Source organism: Jatropha curcas, chromosome 7 (assembly GCF_041381405.1).
Source record: "Jatropha curcas cultivar XTBG-Jc1 chromosome 7, XTBG_Jcur_1.0, whole genome shotgun sequence".
NCBI classification, from domain to species: domain Eukaryota; kingdom Viridiplantae; phylum Streptophyta; class Magnoliopsida; order Malpighiales; family Euphorbiaceae; genus Jatropha; species Jatropha curcas.
In genome coordinates this window covers 17532636-17542676 of record NC_143157.1, presented here as the reverse complement: position 1 = coordinate 17542676, position 10041 = coordinate 17532636, and positions in this window count along the sequence as shown.

The window sequence follows — 10041 nt, the reverse complement described above, 5'->3', positions numbered from 1 at the left end:
GCGCGCGCTGGGCGACAGGCCTCGCCCGCGCTGGGCGGCAGGCCTTGCCCAGGAAGTGGGGCGGCAGGTGCCGCCCAGGCTGGGCGGCTGCTGCCGGTGTGGACACCGTGCCTCGCTCCGAGGTCCTTTTTGGGAGTTCCGGACCTCCGAAAAATATTCCGGGACCTGTTCCGCGATCCTCGCGATATTCCGGATGTTTTAAGTACCATATTGACATATTTTCGGTGAACTTCCGAAATAGCCTCCGGTCCGGCCGGACTGTTTGCAGTCTGGGAAAACAGGCTTTCTGAGCCTCAAAATTTGGGTATTCACAAGGTGCATTTTTTAATCCAAATGGCATTACATTCCATTTGTATTGACCGAAAGGAACTGTAAATGTTGTTTTATACCTATCTTTAGGGGCAATTTGTATTTGCCAGTATCCGGATTTCATATCAAATTTACTAAAAATATTAGCATTATATAATTTCTTTAAAAGATCTTTTTTATTTGGAATTGGATATCTTATCCATTTTAATGTTGTATTCAAGGATTTATAGTTTATTACTAATCTTGGAACTCCTCTTTCTATTTCTGCGTTTTTATTGACATAGAAAGCCGCACATGACCATGGGCTTCTTGATTTACTAATCAATTTTTTATCTTCTAAATCTTTAATTTCTTTTTTACAATGTTCGATCAATTCAGGATTCATCTGAATTAGTCTAGCTTTAGTTTTAATAGTTCTTTCATCAAAATCTTTTTCATATGGTAAATCAACTATATGTTGTTTACGTTTCCAAAAAGCATTTGGATGATCAGCACATAGTCTTGCTTCCATATATTCTTTTAAATTTTTTATTTTATTTTGAATAAAGTCTGTTTCTAATTGTTCTTTAATTCTTTTTAAACACATATTATTCTTTAAGTCTTTTAGATCTTCTTCTTTAGATTTTATCAAAGAATTTATTTCTAAGGTTTTAATAGAATGAGCTTTTAATAAATTTAAGTTTTTTCTTTTAGGTTTTTCTGTAAATTCAAGTCTAGCTTTATTATTTCTTATTTTAAATTTAATACAATCTTCTTTTACTGAATATGGTGTAATAAGATTTATAAAAGGTGTTCCCAAAATTACCATGTAATTTATTTGAGGAGAAAGTAGAAATACTGTTTTTATTTCTAAATCTGTATTTACAATTAATGCTTCTACTTTACCTACTATTTCCAATTTAGTTTTATTTGCTGTACTTAATTTTTCTTTAGTATTTAACCAATATCTTTTAGGTACTATATCTGATTTTATACAATTTAAATCTGCGCCTGTATCAAATAGTGCTATTGCATCAATGATAAAATCAGGTGCAATTTTAATGTTTATTTTTACTAAATATTTACGTGAAGTAATTTCTTGTAATAGAAATAGAAAATTAGGATGTACTACTTCTTCATCATCTAAGTAATTTATTTCATCATCATTATCTGGCTCTTCAGAAGAAGAACTAGATATAAGTTGAGATTCTAAAAGTTTAATTTTCTTAGCATTTTGTTGAGATTGTACTTTTAATTCATTTACTTCATGTTTTAGAGTCTTAGTTTCTTTTTGTAATTCTTTAGTAGAAATGTCTGTTTCCATTTTCTTAGTCTTATTTTTATTTAATATAGTGGTTAGATCATAAGTATTAGGTTCAATTTTAGGAGTTATCTCTTTTACTTCTTTTTCTTCATCAAAACTTTTTATTAATTTTTTAAGAAGTTGAGCTTTAATTTCAATATTAGTTATATTGTTTACTGCTTCTAATAGTGTACTTTGATCTTTAGTAAGCATATTGATAGATTTTTCTGAAGAACTAGTTGTTGTTCCTAGCTCATCCAGTTGGTTTTCACTTTCTATAATCTCAGATTCTGAAGTACCGGAATCGAGATATAGTTCATGAATTTTATTTAATACTTCTTCTTCGAGATTTAATTCATTCAATTTTTTATTGAATTTACAAAATTTTGAAGTGTGTCCTTTTTTACCACAGTTATAACAAGTTAAATCTTTATAAGAGGTTTTATTTGAAGATTTATATGGCTGTTTTCTTTTATTTTTCTTATAAGGTTTAGATTTCTCTTTCTGATAATATTTATCTTGACTTGGTTTAGATTTATAATGCTTTTTATAATACTTATGTTTATTGTATTTTTTAGGTTTAGAGAATTTAGAACACTGTCCTGTACAGTGCTGAGTTGATTGCAAACCATAATCAAATTGTTTACAAAATGATCCTAATTCCTGTTTAGTTTTATGCATTTCATACTTTAAAAATCTTTGAAGCTTTAAGTCATGACAAATTTGTAATCCTTCCTTTTGAATTATACTATTTATTTGTCCATATGTTAAGTTATTATAAGGTATAGGGTTACCAAATTGTTGTTTAATATAATTCCTAACCTTTTCGCCCAAGAAAAAAGGGAGTCCTGCTAAGAACTTCTCTTTCCAGAAGGCTTGGTTGGAATCTTCTCTTAACATTAAACGTGTGAGAAAAGTGGTTTTATAATTTGGAAAATCACTTAATTTTTTACATTTTAAGTTACTTAATAATTCTGCATTTTTATCTTTTAAGAGTGACGGATCTCCTATAAAATGTAATGAAATAGTGAGAATTAAGGTTGACACAGCATCCTGAATTAGCTCACCATTTTCATCATATATTGGATCTCCTTCATCATTTATTTGGATTGAATTTAATATTTCTAAGTGTTGTTGGTCAGTTAGGTGATAATCCCACCAACCTTTAAGTTGACTTGTAAATCCTACTATAATGAATTCTGCTATAGCCCTATCAGATATAATTGACTGAGTTTTATAGGCATTCGCTGCCATTGTCATTTGTTGTAAAATACTTAATATATTATATTCAGAAAGTCTATCTATATTCCACTCATAAATTGTAGTGGCATTATATTTAAATTGAGATATAGAATTAGGTTTATCAATTAATCCTAAGTCTGGTGCTCTATTTACTAATTCTCTATGAGATATATTTATTATGTCATTATGTGATAGGGGATTTAATTCAAAATGTTTAACATCTTCTGAGTCAGGTTCACTGACATCAGATTGAGAATTTTCTTCTATAATATTTATATTTCTAGAAGTTTGAGGGGTTTCAGGTGCTACTTGTTGAGTAGTATCTGAATGTATTTCTAATTTACTAAGTTGTGCTTTATGTATTAGATTGATTAATATAATTCCTCTTATTTACAATGGATGGGATAGATTTATATTTTCCCTAAATTTAAATATAATTTGTATTTGCCAGATAAATACATATATAATTGTATTTCATTTTGTAAATACAATTTGAATACAAAATATACCAACCATGAATGGGATAGATTTATATATATATATACATAAATATTAATCTCTTCTCCCTCCACATTGTATAAGTATGCTCTGTAGTTGCACCTTGGTGTGGTTTTCTTCTGTGTTGGGATAAGCCTTAGCTTTTTATATCTATTTAGTCTGTTTTTCTAGATCTTTTTATTTTGCCCATGCCAACCCGCTGCCGTGTGTGTTAAATATTCTTATAGTTTTGCTTTTTTTGTGTTCTTATGGGTTTTATTGTGTTTATGATGAGGTTAAGGCTACGTATTGACTTATATGTTGTCTTTCTTCTTTTTCCCTTTTTATATATTCTATTCATAGAGCTTGGATACGTCAATGATATATGCTCAGCTGCTTTATATACTTAGGCATTTTTTGCGTTTATATGCTTCTTCATAAAGCTTAAATATGTTATTGATAAACACTTGGCCTGTTTATATACTTAGACATTTTTTGCCTTTATATGCTCTCTATTTTTTGCCTTTATATGCTCTTCATAGAGCTTAAAATTTGCTATTGATAGGCACTCGGCCTGTTACACTTAGGCATTTTTGTTTTTATATGCTCTTCATAGAGCTTAAATATGTTGTTGATAAGCACTTGGCCTTTTGCATTTCGTGAGCCCTGTGAGGAGTGCTTGGACTTTGTGGATCTTTAATTACTTTTTTTTCGTAAAAGCTAAGGGAAAAACATAGCTTTGCGACGTCCTTTTGTACAACTCCCAAGCCCTCTGGCTCTCGTATGTACACCCTATTCCCCTATTCCTATAGGCTTTGCAAGGCCAAGTGAAAAAAAAAAACTAGCTTTTATCTAAATGTATCTACATGTATTTATAAGATACAATGCCTTAAGTTTTTTAAATTCCAAGTCCGAGGAAGTTCTGATCCGTTGATGGGTTTGATTTTAAAAGTGGTCGGCCGCCACTTCTGTGTGATCTCAAATGGGCCTTCACAATTGGGGCCTAGCTTGCCTACTTTTATCGACTCCATTTTTATTTCTTTCTTCCTCCATACTCAGTCTCCTACTTCAAATGCTCTTTCCATGAATCCCTAGTTATGGTATTTTTCCATTTCATGCTATCGGGCTGCTGCTCTAACCGATACTTCATTCCTCTTTTCTTTGGCCAAGTCTAAGTCAATTCTCAAAGACTTAGAGGTTTGATATTCGTAATAAGAATATGTACTCTTCTATTTGGCATTCCGATTTTGACGGGTATGACAACTTCTACTCTGTATAACAAAGAGAATGGCGTCTCACCTGTAGAGTTTCTAGGACTGGTCCTGTAAGACCATAGTACGCTGTTCAGCTCTTCGGCCCAATCAATTCCTATTTCCTTTAGCCTCTTTTTGATACCCTGCAAAATAGTTCTATTCATGACTTCAGTCAAACCGTTAGTTTATGGGTGCATTATTAAGGTGAAGTGTAAGCTAGTATTCCAATCGGAGTAGAATTCTTTAAAGGTCGAGTAGTCGAATTATTTATCGTCTGTTACCAACCTACTCGGTATTCCATGTCGAAATAATACTTCATTACTAAAGAATTTTATGATTTGAGCTGGGGTTATCGTTGTTAGGGCCTCTGTTCCCACCCACTTCGAGCAATGATCTACGTCGACTACTATGAATTTTCTTTGCCCTATAGTGACTAGGAAAGGCCCCAGGATGTCTATCCCCATTAGGCAAAAGGCCAAGAGCTCCCAACGAGTTGTATGTCTGCAGCTAATTTCCTCATTACTCTGCGATGCTTTTGGTATGTGATGCACCTTTGTACGTGGTGTCGCACATCTTTCTTCATGGTCGGCCAATAAGAACTAACCAAAAAGAGTTCTTTAAAGTGGCATTTGCTCCTTCATATGCCCCACAGAAACCTTCGTGAAACTCTTGAGTGACATAGTTAGCTTCCTCTTGGCTTAGCATCTTGCCTAAGGGTGTGATTTGGATCTTCGATATAGTTTACCTCGTTCCAAAGAGTAGTTTGCTGCTTGCCTACTAACTTTTAATGCTACATTTTGTTTTGTTGGTAGCTCGCCTATTTCTAGATGTTTTATTATAGGTGTCATTGAACTTTGTTTAGCCAACTGGGGGAAAGTATCTTCGCCGTCAATGCGTGGGCATGTTTACTTCTCAATCAGAAACATCATAGCACTGCTTTGTTTTTTGGCGACGGCTTTGGTGACCATGTCAACTGCATGATTTTCTAATCAGAGGATCTGCCTGATTTCCCAACTACCTCCTTCCTTCTACAACTAGCTTAACAAGGTCTTGCCAGAGTTTGGTATTTGCTCAAAGAAGGCTTTTTTGTTGCGAATTTCCCAATCACTTGATTCACTACTAGCTGTGAATTGGAGAAAATTATGACATCTTTTGCTCGAACTTCCATAGCTATCTTTAGGTTAATTATCAGTGCTTCATATCCGGCCATGTTGTTGGTGCGTGGGAAAGCTAGCTACACGGCATAACTTATGTGTATTCTATTTGGTCATTCTAAGATGATGGCTGCCCCTGCACTTATTGATCCATAGGCTCTGTTTATATGCATCTTCCATTATAGCGAGCGGGCGTTTGATTCACTCGGTATTTTAAGCACGATCATCTTTACCACAAAATCAGCTAAGACTTATGCTTTTAGGGTCGAGCAGAGGGCATATTGTATGTCGAATTCTCTTAACCGGATAGACCACTCGATCATTCTACTTGAAGTTTCTGCTCAATGAAGTACTTCTTTCAAGGAAGAGTTCGTTCTCACCACAATGTTATGTTCTTGAAAGTAGTCTCTTAAGAAATTGTTCTCCCGCTTCTTCTTTGACTAATACCGAGGCTATGGTAGTGTCTAACAAGTACAGATATAATGATTCACCTTCCTGCGACTGACTAAAGAGCGGGGCAGAGCTTAGAATTCTCTTCAACTCTTCTAGGGCTCTATGACATGCTTTGGACCATTGAAACTATTTCATATTTTTCAAGGTTTGGTAAAATGGCATCACCTCTTTGCTGAGCACATTATGAATCTGCCCAAAGCTATTATTCTCCCATTTAGCTGTTGTACTTCATTTATATTCCTTGGAGTATCATGGCTTTGATTGCTATCATTTTCTCTAGATTAGCTTCAATTCCCCTCTAGGATATCATGAACCTTAGGAATTTTCCTGCAGTTACACCAAAAACATACTTGTCTGAGTTAAGTTTCATATTATATTTAGATAATACCCGGAATGCTTTTTCTAAATCTCGGCATGTTCTTTTGCTCGTTTGCTTTTTACTATCATGCCGTCCACATACACCTTTATGGTTTTGCTAATCTGGTCCTTGAACATTGTGTTGACTAGTCGCTGGTATATGGCTCTTGCATTTTTAAGGTTGAAGGACATCACTTCATAACAATATACTCCTCGGTCAGTAATGTAGGTAGTTTTTCCTTTGTCTAGCCGGTTCATTTTTATCTGGTGGTAGCCTATTGTAGCATCCATAAAGCTGTATCTTTCGTATCTCACCGTTGAATTTACTAGTTGGTCTATGTTTGGAAGAGGATAAGGATCTTTTGGGCATGCTCTATTTAGATCTGTGAAGTCAACGCAGAGGCGCCACTTGCCGTTCGGCATTGAGACAAGGACTACATTTGCTAGCCACTCGGGGTAGTGGACTTCTTTGATGAAACTTGTATTGATGAGTTTGTCAATTCCTATTGCTATTACCTCTGTTTGATAGATGTGTGATTTCTCCTCTTTTGTTGGACAAGTTTAGTGCTTGGGTCAATGTTGAGTTTATGATTTACTGTGTCTCAATCAATCCCCTTGATGTCTGATGTTGTCTAGGCAAAGTTCTGCTTGTTTCTTTTTAGCACATCTTCTATAGAGGCACGCACCTAGTCTGGGAGGTCAACCCCCAACCTTCAAGGTCTTTGCCTTCCTTAATTATGACATCCGACAGCTCGCCTTCGAGCTCAGGATTCAACTTTGTTCGATCCCTTGGGATGTTGAATGGCTCTACCATTTGCGACTCATCTAGGGTCATGGTCGGATCTTCTGGCTTGGTATCTTGACCCATCTAGAGGGGGAGGGTGGATTGCACTCTTTTGAGCGCTACTACATATGCCTCCCTAGCGATTTTCTGATTGCCCCTAGCTACTACAATGTCACCTGAGTTAGAGTAAAATTTCATTGTAAGATACCTGATTAATGTGCAAGTGCCTAGGGAGTAGAGCAACAAATAGTTTAGGATGGCATTATATAGGAATGGGATGTCTACCACCATGAAATCGACCTTTTTTACTCATGTATGCTCACCATCTCCGAGCTATATAACTCTCTCCATGCTCCCTTCTACTGATACCTGCCTTCCTGCCAACTCCACCAAGGTTGTTCACATTGGCTTTAGCTTGGTAACGTCGAACTTTAAGGCCTTGAATACCTCTAGGGTTATCCAATTCACCGAGCTACCATCATCTATGAGGATTCCTCTAACCTTATAGTTTTGTATTACACCTTCCACCACCAAGGCATTAAAATGTGGGAAGTGGACGTATTCCGCGTCTTCTTTGGAGATAGCAATAGGTTTATATAAAGGCTTTGCTGGTGTTTTGGTTTGGATTAAGTAAATTTCTCAAGCATGCCTCTTTGTTCTGAAGTATTATCTCCTCCTACAACATCACTAAAAATCATGTTAATTGTACCAATGGGTTTGGTTCTTACTAGCTGTTTTCCTGCTCTATCGGATGACTCGGCCACTTGCTCGGTAAGATTCTCTTGGCCTCCTTTCTTGATGAATTTCTTTAGGGCTCCTCCTTGGATCAGGCACCCTATCTCCTTCTTTAACTATCCGTAATGTTCGGTGTCATGGCCAACGTCTTTATAGAATTTGTAGTATTTGCTTCTATCCCTTTATCCTACGAACTCTTCTCTCAACTTCCTTGGGTAGTTGAAGTGATTTCCTCCTAGTTATCCTTCAACCATCGTAGGATGTATATCCAACTCTCGTACAAGGGGCTGAAATTGATTTCTCTCGCTATTAAGGCGTTAGTGAGCGAGTAAGGCGACCGTATGGAGAAGCTCGGTCGACTTCTGCTCTGTCGTTACTCGTTTGGGAGAAAATTCTCTACGTTTGTTCGATCTTCTTTTAGATTCGTTGTCTCTGTTCTGTGCTTATTCGGCCTTCCAAGCTTCGTCTAGCCGAGCAAAGTTATTGGCTCGGGACATCAATTTTGCAAAAGAGTAAGGCCTATCAATGTTAAGCGAATTAAAGAGGTTGTTATATTTATAGTTTTTAGCCATTGCACTGATGGCAACTTTAGTGTTAAGATCCTTTGTCTGCATGATGAGCTTTTAGAATTTTACAATGTAATCTCGAAAAGATTCATCGTCTGCCCTCTTTAAGTCTATAAAATCCGATGATATCTTCTTGCTTGGTATGCACGTCATGAACCGGGCCTAGAATGAGGGTGCCAGCTAAGCAAAACTATCTATGGATATAGTCTTGAGCATTTGGAACCATTCTTGTGTTGGTCCCTTTAATGTGTTATGGGGAATGCCCAGCGCAATTATGTGTCCACCATCATTTCGATGTGCATCACATTGCAAAAGTTCACCAAATGACTTCGAGGGTCAGTAGTCCTATCATATGTCTCAAAAGTAAACATCCTAAACTTTTGTGGGAAGTGTACTGACATGACTTCTGGGGTTAATGGTGAATCATTCTTCAATTTGAAGTTAGTGTTATCTCCTGCCTCTCAGAAGTCTTTCAAGATTTGTAGACTCTTTGCTTGGAACTCCTCCTCATCCTTATGGCATATATTCCTGAGCAAGGGAGTGGATTCAACATGGGTTTGCGTTTTGTTCTGGGTGTCTGTGTGCCAAGATGAGTCTTCATCTCCTATCTCATCTCCTATAGTCTTATTTGCCGTATCACCATCATCTCCCATCTCATCTCCTACAATCTTATTTGACATATCAGTCTTATTTCCATTGTTTCGTGGGGATGCTAGGATGCTAAAACAGGGTGAGAAAGGCGAATGAACATTCCAAAGATATTATCATTTTGTTCGATCCACGCTCACTGCACCAATTTGATAGTCTCGAAAATATGATGACTTTAAAGAGTGATAATACCTTTGTTATATTCGATAATCTAAATTGCCATAAACCCTTTTTTAGGAGATGAGTTTATCCTTATATATGAGTTATTGATGCAAGGTTGGTTATGTAAATGATGGGAGAGAGATATCAGACATTATCTCCTAATATCAAGCCCATATCTTCCTTCTGTTATTTGAGTTGTTATATGACCCTTAGACCTCACTAACGTTGGTGTTTATCACTACCATGCAAAACTACAAGGTTATTTATTGATCAAATTAAATTGAATTAATTTAGTTTGGTTTTAAATTTTTAATTTTGAGTTATTTTTCAGGTTAATCAATTTGGTTTTTAAGATTTTTAAAATATTGAATTGAAATGATTTTTTTCTCTTAAAAACCAAAACCAAACCCAATCTTTTTTAAGATTACATTAAATTGAATTAAACTAATTGGTACGACTAAATGTGGTCGATTTTACTGGTTAATGTCAATCCTAATATAGTGTGTAAAATGGATTTAACATTTATTACTATGTTCTTTTCAATCCTATTGTAATTGGAGGAGGTTATTGATTTTCCAGTTGCACTCCAGAATAACATTCAATACCAATGTTTTATTAT